Below are 10,826 nucleotides of genomic sequence, written 5' to 3'. Positions count from 1 at the left end.
CTGCAACTGCTAGGCTCAGCTCTTATAAAAGGAACTTTTACGAATATCAAAATCGCTTCCAACTTAGGTTGGTCTGACTCTATCTATACCTGTAAATTGTATTGTTTTTTTTTTTACAATTATAGCCTAGTAAATTGTATTGCTCATTGCGCGTAATCGTGGTCTGTGTATTTATATCTAATAAAATTAGCAAATGAGGATTAGGTTAAAGACAAGCTGGGCAAGTTGTATTATATTCTTTGTTACAAAGTATCAGAATCGCACGTCTGTGGACTCTATTTCCCAGCGAAAAAAAAACGATTATGAATCGATTATGTAATTTTTAAACTGGCCACCCCCATACACAGTTGAAAAACGCCCCAACCTATTTGACATATCTTGGCTTAAAGAACTCGCATCCAGCCCATAAATGTTAAAAAACAAATTTACATGACATAAAGTTGACATTTGTTTTGACGTAAAGTAAAATAAATAAAATCTGTATCAAATCAAATGGGAGCCACTAATGCACAGCCAAATAATGCACAACCCAGGAATGTACAGCCCAATAATTGGCGTCCATCATGGACGCCAATTATTGGGCTGTACATTCCTGGGTTGAGCATTCTCGGGCTGTGCAAGTTTGGTCCGGGGCGATAATACGAAGCCACTCTTTTCACAGGGCAATAATGTACGACCCTATAATTCGCGTCCACTAATCTGAGTCCCTTGGCTTTCAATTATCGGGCTGCGCATTATTGGTACGGGTCGAGAATGCTCGACCCAATAATGTACATCCCAATAATTGGAAGCCAAAAACCAGAGACATTTTTTTTTAAGACAGCTGTCAAAATTAGTAGGGACGTTCTGACATGAGCTCTTGACAGTTTAAAAATAATCGGTTTTTTCTAGTGACATCTTTCAATGATATTGACAGTGTTGACACTTGTTGGTTTACATTACGCTTTGTTATCATCTTTTTATTTTTAATGTATGGTTTTCAAGAGCTCTAATACTTGTAATGTATGCATGAAATCATATGGCAAGAGAACCTAAATCGTTTTGGAACTATATGAACTCTAAAAGAAACAGTAGAGGTACGGAAAAAAAATTATTTAATGGAACCTTTGTCCGGTAAACAAGTAGTGAATTTGCTAGGTTTTTTCACTCTGTATACAGTGTGAAGGTGTGGAAAGTTGGAGGTAAGCGCCGCAGCCCGCAATAGTCGCAGCGGGCACCGAGAAGAGCGCTGTAGGGGTTCAGGTTATGACAGGCTAGATATACAAGACGTGCGACGAGCCCTTCAACAACTTCAAGCCAAAAAAATCTTCTGGTCCGGATGGTATTCCCTCGTGCGTATTTAAGGACTGTAGAATTGTGCTGGCGGAGCCGCTATTGCACCTCTGTTTCAAGCTAAAAGTATTCCTAGAAATTTATAAAATTACTTGAGTGATAACCAGTACTGATAGGTGGATCAGGAGATAAGGCAGAGGGTTTCGACTTTCGAACGACAAGAAGTTCGGCCAGCAATCTTCTTAGTCACGTAGTGCAGATAATATGTATAGTGGGTAGCAGGACTCAAACTGATAATGGTTACTTTGACTTTAAAGACACTAGATCTGGTTGATAATGACTTGTTGCTGTCAAAGTTAGCAGGCTTTGGTTTTACCCCACACTCACTTAATTTTTTTGCAGACTACATGAGGGAAATACAGCAGTATGTAGATTATGAAGAGCACAGATTGAATCCAGCAGTGACATGGGCCATTTGTTCAATAGAATATCTTGGTTATATGGAGATTGGCTGAGAAAGCAAGGTGTATGCTACAAGGTGCAGGTTTCTGCAAAATATATTAGGGTGAGTCCATTAAGACAGCTGTTTATCTGAAAAACAGGGACTGGGTCATTGGTCAATGGGTCATACACCATCAAAAACTCAATCTTAAGAGCAAAACTACAAAAGGATGCATATGTTGGTGGATCCCCGTAATAAAAAGAAACATAACACTTTCAGAATATATATATTCTCTAATTATAATGCATGATATGATAAATTTACAATGGTCATGTAACAACATTGTTACCTGACAGGCAGTCTTCCACACATGTACCTTAATTAATTTAAATAATTATAGTCCACTTTTTTCAGATTTCCTCAGTTTGAGGTTTTTTAGATTACCTCAATTAAAATAATTTGTAGGTTCGAAAAATTCTAATCTTAAAAAAGCGGCCAAGTGCGAGTCGGACTCGCGCATGAAGGGTTCCGTACCATTTAAGACGTATTAAAAAAAATCTACTTGCTAGATCTTGTTCAACATTTTACCACTTTGGACACACATTTTACCACTTTGGAACTGTCTCTCGCGCAAACTATTCAGTTTAGAAAAAAATGATGTTAGGAACCTAAATATCATTTTTGAAGACCTATCCATAGATACCCCACACGTATGGGTTTGATGAAAAAATTTTTTTTTTAATTTATTGACGTATTAAAAAAAAACTATTCACTAGATCTCGTTCAAACCAATTTTCGGTGGAAGTTTGCATGGTAATGTATATCATATATTTTTTTTAGATTTTTCATTCTGTTATTTTAGAAGTTACAGGGGGGGGGACACACATTTTTTCACTTTGGAAGTGTCTCTCGCGCAAACTATTCAGTTTAGAAAAAAATGATATTAGAAACCTAAATATAATTTTTGAAGACCTATCCATAGATACCCCACACGTATGGGTTTGATGAAAATTTTTTTTTTTTTTAATTTTTATGACGTATTAAAAAAAAACTACTTACTAGATCTCGTTCGAACCAATTTTCGGTGGAAGTTTGCATGGCAATGTATATCATATATTTTTTTTAGATTTTTCATTCTGTTATTTTAGAAGTTACGGGGGGGGGGACACACTTTTTACCACTTTGGAAGTGTCTCTCGCGCAAACTTTTCAGTTTAGAAAAAAATGATATTAGAAACCTCAATATCATTTTTAAAGACCTATCCATAGATACCCCACACGTATGAGTTTGATGAAAAAAGATTTTTTGAGTTTCAGTTCTAAGTATGGGGAACCCCCAAAATTTATTGTTTTTTTTCTATTTTTGTGTGAACATCATAATGCGGTTCATAGAATACATCTACTTACCAAGTTTGAACAGTATAGCTTTTATAGTTTCGGAAAAAAGTGGCTGTGACAGAATCGGACAGACAGACGGACATGACGAATCTATAAGGGTTCCGTTTTTTGCCATTTGGCTACGGAACCCTAAAAACAATGCTGAGGTCAACACTGGTGAGTGTCAAATGGCAGGTGGATGTCAGCAATTTCAATAAAATATTTATAAACATGTTAAACCTTCTTTGTACTTCAGTGTACATTTTATAGAAACCTGTGTACCTCTCCGTGAAATGAGATATAGACTCAAAACAAATGCAGGTTTTTTTTATATACCACATTGGTGGCAAACAAGCATACGGCCCACCTGATGGTAAGCAGTCACCATAGCCTATGGACGCCTGCCAGCAAACAAAAAGTCTTCTGGAAATCGATTTTCACTCATGTTGTCTCGGATATGAGTGAATATGGTATTGATACATTCAGTGTAATTCCCTGAACACAAATATATGAGATGACAACGGCGAAAGTGGTAGGGGTTATTATATACATACCCACGCTCGTAAAACATTACCCTCCTCCTGACACAGTCGGGTAAAAATATGTTTTCAGTAACAAAATAGTATTTTTACCCGACTGCATCAGAAAGAGGGTAACGTCTTTCGAGCGCGGGTATGTCTATAATTATGTCTATTTATTTGGCACGCCCTACAGCTCAAACGGCTGGACGGTTTTTGACATATGAGTTCTGGTTGAATTCGTCAGAATTTTGGTAGTGACAGCCTATATACATTTTTAAAATGTCGCCCGCTAATGAAAAAACGGGGGGGGGGGGGTCTTACCATAGCAATATGGGTACCAAATGAAAGTTACCTAGTGAAATGTTCTTTCAAAAATATATGTGAACAGTCGGGTTTTTTGTGTTGCAGTTTAATATTAATATTTTTTGATAAATCTGGTTAATTATTTTTTATCATTATAAAGAGGAGTCTCGATCAACATCTTGAGAGACTCTCGCTAGGTGGTTGTATCAAGGGTCAGATGCAGAAGGCGATGATCTTGGACACGGCGCGGATAGTCCGGCGGTTCCTCTCTCTGCGGCCATGACCACCGGCAGCTTGGGCCCTGCCCCGCTACTGGCGGCACCCTAGGTTAAGTTTTTTATAATGTGTTTATATGTATTTTTGTATTCTTTTTGTATGGTTTTTTGTATTTTACTTTTATGTATAATCATATTATAAAATGTCTAACCTAAGACCCAAAATAAATAAAGAGATTAAGGGTGCCTTTCGACCAGAGATGTGCTATACTTGCTATGCTATGTTATCATACATTTGAAACGCAGCTCCAGCTGCAGCTACGTTTCAAATGTATGATTGAAAACATAGCATAGCACATCTCTCGTCGAAAGGCACCCTAATAATAAAAATAATAAAGACGTTTATTCAAAAAGTTTAAACATAGGTACATAATAAAAGTACACAATAATGCTTACAAACTAATTGAAAGGGAAAGTGGCTCAGCTAATGTCTACGCCAAATGGCCAAAATTGTTGAAAGTTTTCAACTAATTTGTTAGAGCAAGTATTGAAAAAGTTACAGTATGTTATATATTTGTTATCTTATCACAAAGCCCTGTTATTTGGTACCTCACATGGTATGCTTAAAGGAAAATAAAATAAAAGTTTGTACTGCCGACTTTATGACGTCACAGCAACTACCCCCACCACTTCGCGCTTGTCATATCGTATATTTGTGTTCAGGCATTGACATATATCTAAGGACGGGCCTTACGGGCACTAAGAATGGTGCTAGTTTAGTGGTGTCACTCACGAGCCAATCCTGCAGTCTAACGCAACTAGTCGGGACCAATCGCGCATGTGATGCGAACTCATCAACAATTGGCGTTCTGGCGGTAGACTGTACGATGGGCTCGAATTCGTGTGCGTGACACCGCTTTACTGACCCCATTCTTACCATTAAGGCCCGTCCTTAGATATATGTCAATGTGTTCAGGGCATTACACTGAATGCATCGATACCATATTCACCCATATCTGAGACGACATGAACGAAAATATAAATATATATATATATATATATATATATATATATATATATATATATATATGTTTGTATCTCTTTACCTTTGGCTATTACTACTTACGATTATAACGACGAAATTTCGGTGGTCCCTTCATCGTCGTTATATTATATCCGAAATCCATTGTACGTGGTTTCGTACCCTTTTTTAAGCCTAGGTCGTTTTAGGAATAATGTACTGATTTCGTTGTCTGAGTACCCATAACACAAGCCTGCTTGGCTTACCGTGGGACTTAGTCAATTTGTGTAAGAATGTCCCTATAATATTTATTTATTATATTAAAGGTTTACAGAGGTACACTGAATGTGCAATATAACTGCATACTTTTAGTGCGGTAGGTACAATGACAAGATTTCATAGCTCAACCCGCCATCCTGACGCTCACTTATAGTGATACATATTAGTCAATTGTAATGTATAGTTATGAAAGTAAATTAAAGTTCATGTTGCACAGATAAAATCACTTTAAACAACGTTTCTAATGAAAATAAATCTCAAATTTCAGGAGCTGATACAGGCAGCCAGAATGAGTCTGCTGGGTCGCCGGCGCCGGACGCGCGACGCGCGCCTCGGGCGTCTGACGTCTTCGTGTCTCTCGCCAGTTGCAGGGGAAGATGCGAATAGTTATAAAGGCGTGCATGACGTCGCTAAAAAATGATAGATATAATACTAATCTTGTTGCCCGAGGTATTCCTCAAGTTCACGGGGTAGATTACAGGTGTAGTGCATAATCCTTTACCATTTTGACGACCACTCTGGCCTAGTAGGTAGTGATCCTGCTTATGAAGCCGATGATCCTGGGTTCGAATCTCGCGGTAACGGAATTTATTTTAGTGATGAGTACAGATATTTGTAGCTGAGTCATGGAAGTTTTCTATGTGGGAATTATTCAATTTGTGTGAGAATATCCCTTTAATACTTGTTTATTTATTTTTCGTATTTTCTCGGAAACGTTGCTATTCGTCATGCTACTTCAGTCAACCTCAATACTTATTGTACTGAATGACCGAAAAAGCATGACACGTTCCTACGTTTTCGTGAAAATACGTTGGTAAAGGAAATTGCACTACATTTTTAAAACCTATTCACCTGTCAGTAAAATATGAAAAAGGAAAGTTCATGAGTTTCATAATTTTCTTTCCTCCAACAGCTTCCCATGGAGCAAATGTAAACCTTTTGTGCATGTCAATAGTTCTCAAATGGAATTGGTATAAGTCATAATATAATCGTAGATCAAAATTAGTACATTACGATATACTCGTATAAGGAGTGTACCGAAAAAAAACTGTAAACTTCAAATGAAAAAAAAAACTGATGCAGTTGAGAACACATTAAGGTTTTTAGAATAACTACAATAAAAAGCGACTTTTAATTTAGATAATTGTCACTTTTTTTTATTTGTTCTGCAGGAGTGATAGGCAGCTTGTTCCTAGCGCATTCAGTGGCAGCTTTTTACGGACCCGTTTTTCATATTTGCCTGCATCACCCCGTCACCTGCTGGAATTGTTAATGTTTTTTGGCTGTTTTATTCTTCTCTTTTAATACACTTTTGATTTGAGCCCAATAATAGTTGATAGAACGGCACTGCAGGACGTTTGGAGCTCGTACTCTATTCTATGTCAACTGCCAAATGCGATTTTTGTAGGAAGGAAATTGTATGATTTTCGATTTGGCCTAGAATGATTATTATTCCAAGATTAATAATTCTGGTTTTACGCTGTTCGACTTTACACCGGCAAATAAAAGAGATGCCTAAAAATATTAATCAACATCTCCAGAAATAATCATTTTCTAAAAATGCAACATTTTAAAATAAATTTAAGAAAGAGATCAACATTTAAACACACTTTTAGTGCTTTATAGGTTCTAGAACATATAAGTCATTAAGTTACATTCTTATTTTGGTAAAAAAAAATAGCAAAAACGTCTCAGAAAAAATTAAAATAATCATGTCCAAAAATTGCCAATTTTTGAGTTACTAATTTACTCAAACTTTAAAACTGAAAAAAAAAATACTGAAAAACATATTTTTTGTGCTTTTAACCTAGGTATGAGATACTTGCAACATAATCATTCTTACTCTGTCAATAAGAAATTTATACCTCTAATTAATTTTGAACCTACGAAAGTCTGACATCTTATTTTCACATTTATAAGCGAATTTGTTAATTAATTGTACTTAATGTTAAGTTTGTGTTAAATGTATTACTGTAAAGTTGTCCATTAGGTGAAATATATGTGAAAGTCGCTTCTAACAGAATACGCAAACGTGGAGTCACGGGACAGGCTTAGCCTAGTGTGACCCACAAAATGTATGTAATTTTAACTGATTTTTAAAAATAAAATTTTACTTTACAATTTGTACCTGTTATATACCTTTTTAGGGTTCCGTAGTCAACTAGGAACCCTTATAGTATCGCCATGTCCGTCTGTCTGTCTGCACCGGAAAGCTACCTATGTTTTTATAATAATTATCTGGTGCTTTGTTTCATGCATGGTGTGAAATAATTTATTTTAAATAGGTACAGTCAAATTACGGGCATCTTACCAGTCTACCATAGGGCAAATCTGAAATGGGTCAAGGTCGGTGCAGTGACAAAAAAAAACATTTTACCTCCTTTTCTACATAATTAGGCGTAGTTCGCTGTCTTTTGTATGTTTCGAGTTTGTAATATTCTTACCCCCGGAGTTACACACAATGTTTTTCATCACACTTGCGAAGAAAAAAAACAAAATTTTAAGCGAAATAATTCTTAAATACGGTGACATATCATACATTCGTCCGATTTCTTGGAAGGTGAGGCATCGAAGGCACAGACCTATTCGGCATTCAGCCACGATTGAAAATTAAGTAAAAATATTTTAATCGGATGTTAAAATAATCAAATTAAATTAAATTATAAACGTCAGTATTTTAAAAGTAAAACTCATTTATGCTACTTGGTTTGTATGAATAAGTGACATAATTAAAGAAAAAAGCTATAACTCCCTAGGGAGTTATAGCTTTTTTTTCACAATCCATAAATCCCGCGGCAACAAAGTAGGCCTTTGTCCTTCAGCACACCTGCATGAAATAAGATCTTTTTCGAGCAAGTGTGATGAAAAGATTATTGTTGATTTTGGATTTCATACAATGGAATTAAAAAGACAGCGGCCTACGCCTAATTATGTAGAAAATGAGGAACCAATGAGAAATGATTTTATTATAAATTTGTATAAATGTATGTGTCATTACATAAAATTTACTTAATAACTATGTATTTCATATTTATTATAAATATATTACAAGGCGTTGTACCTATGTCGATGTTTCACTTATATGCCCACCAATATAGCCTAATGTAGATTACCACTGCAAAGCCAGGAAGGCTAATCTTTAACACGTTGGCTGCCATAAACATCACCGGTGGGATCACGTAATCTTCTCTGGCCAGCTCTCTGGCTGTGTCGCTATGACCATCACCGGTGGAATCGAAAGCTTGTTACTTACATCTTTATTAACCTCAGTAATAGTCCGATGCTGGGAACACGAAAATTGTATGGGGCGCGGGAGGAACACTTTCGGTGAAGTATGGTGGGCAGCCAACGTGTTAATACTTCGTTTATTTTTGGTAGGCTTAATTTGGCTGCCCTTTTTAGGGTACCTATTCAGACCAACCCCTATAGACTGGGCTATAACCGCGACAATCGAAGTTCGTCAATTGCGGGCATTTTTCTCTGTCACTCTAATTACGTCATAGTGAGAGTAAAAGAGAAAGATCCCCGCAATTTGCGAATTTCGGTTTTCGCGGTAGGCCCCCTGAGCTTATAAGACGACTCGGGGTCACCGCCCGTGTGATATTTTTTTTTATGATACAGGAGCCAAACGAGCAGACGGATTACCTGATGGCAGGCGATTACCGCCGCCCATGGACACCTGCAACACCAGAGGGGTTGTAAGTGCGTTGCCGGCATTTAAGATGGGAGTACGCTCTTTTCTTGAAGGTGCATGTCGGTCTTTGGGTCACCAAGCTACATACGTGTACGACTGTACGTGTACCAAAGTCCAGTTGTTCCGGAGTAATCGGATGTTAGAGTTATGAATCGGATGGAGGGTTACGTTTTTTCCTTTTAAGGTACAGAAACGGAACCCTAAAAATCGCGAAAATTGCGGATTTTGTAGATTTGGGCGATTATAACCCTAAAGGACTAGTTTTTAGGGTTCCGTACCCAAACGGTAACCACGGGACCCTATTACTAAGACTCCACAGTCCGTTTGTCTGTCCGTCTGTGACCCTGTATCTCATGAACCGTGATAGTTGAAATATTCTCAGATTATGTATTTCTGTTGCCGCTATAACAACCAATACTAAAAACAGAATAAAATAAATAATTAAAGTGGGGTTCCCAAACAACTAACGCGTGATTTTATTTGCCGTTTTTTGCGTAGGTAATGGTACGGAGCCCTTCGTGCGCGAGTCCGACTCTCACTTGGGCGGTTTTTGATAGTACAGTCAGCGTCAAACAAATACTTCGTAGCAGTCAAAGTGGCCAAATAGTTCGGTACACCATACTAAAAATATGGTGTACCGAACTATTTGGCTACTTTGACTGCTACGAAGTATTTGACGCTGACTGTACCATTACAAGGCGTCTTTAAGGTAGACTAAATTTACTACAATACTAGACTAGAATTTATTGTCTCTGTAGATCTAAAGATTTCTTCGAACTTACATTCATATGCTAAGTAGGTATAGGTAAGTGCAGTGATTGTTCTAATTTCTAATTTTTATTAAGTAAAAAACTAGTTTTGAGGTAAAATACTAGTTTGTTTATACCTACAGTAGAATACGCATATAATGACATCGAAGGGAAGTGATCAAGTGACAAATAAAGCGGATGTCAAAGAAAGCATAGTGGATTAACTTCTTATTTTTGTTAACTTTTCCAAATTAATCTCAAATTCCTTTGTGAGAGATGAGTTTTATTAACCAGTACCAACTGAGTAAACGCCCGATATAGTAAACACCCCTATAATGGAACAAGCATCAGTAATGGGATGGTATAGACAAATTCTGTAAAACAAGTATTTACCATCAGTTTTTAATCGCTGCCAACATTTTTCCATAAACAAGAGCCAAAGAGCTGCTTAAGTTACATTTTTCATTGATATTTGTTAGTTTGAAAGTTAATAGTGCCTTACATTCCATGACTGGAGCATTTCGTATGGTATTTAGAAACAGCGCGCCAAGCGGAACGTTTTGGATTCTCAAAATCCCATACAAAATGAGACTTAACGTAAACGCGTACGTCACGTTACGCCATCGAATAAATTTACACTAGGGGTACAGGCCCTATAAATTGGCGCTATAGGATAGTTTTTATAACCAAAATCATCTTTTGAGAGTGTGAAAAGTAGGGGGAAGTTTGTATGGCGAAACAATAACCGCTGGACCGATTTAGATGAAAGGAAATGCCTGGATAATAGGGATTGCAAACCGGATTGATTTTCAATCCGGCCGGATCCGGCCGGATTTTGGCCATGATCCGGCCGGATCCGGCCGGACCGGATCCGGCCGGACCGGATCCGGATTGGTATAGGGATATTAAAGTTAATTAAGTGACATATTTTTCTAGTTTTTTGCGTAATACGTA

General features: G+C 37.2%; 1 long non-coding RNA gene across 1 annotated transcript; it reads left to right on the top strand.

Annotated features, from left to right (window-relative positions):
- Positions 1–578: 578 nt before the first annotated feature.
- Positions 579–8,493, top strand: LOC133521435 (uncharacterized). The gene is made up of 3 exons (XR_009799900.1): positions 579–1,076; positions 1,675–1,837; positions 5,698–8,493. It is a non-coding gene; the product is annotated as an uncharacterized LOC133521435 (long non-coding RNA).
- Positions 8,494–10,826: the final 2,333 nt, after the last annotated feature.

This window comes from Cydia pomonella, chromosome 9 (assembly GCF_033807575.1).
Source record: "Cydia pomonella isolate Wapato2018A chromosome 9, ilCydPomo1, whole genome shotgun sequence".
In the NCBI taxonomy this organism is placed as follows: Eukaryota; Metazoa; Arthropoda; class Insecta; order Lepidoptera; family Tortricidae; genus Cydia; species Cydia pomonella.
The sequence above is the reverse complement of the archived record's forward strand: the minus strand, read 5'-3'. Positions and strand labels throughout refer to the sequence as shown.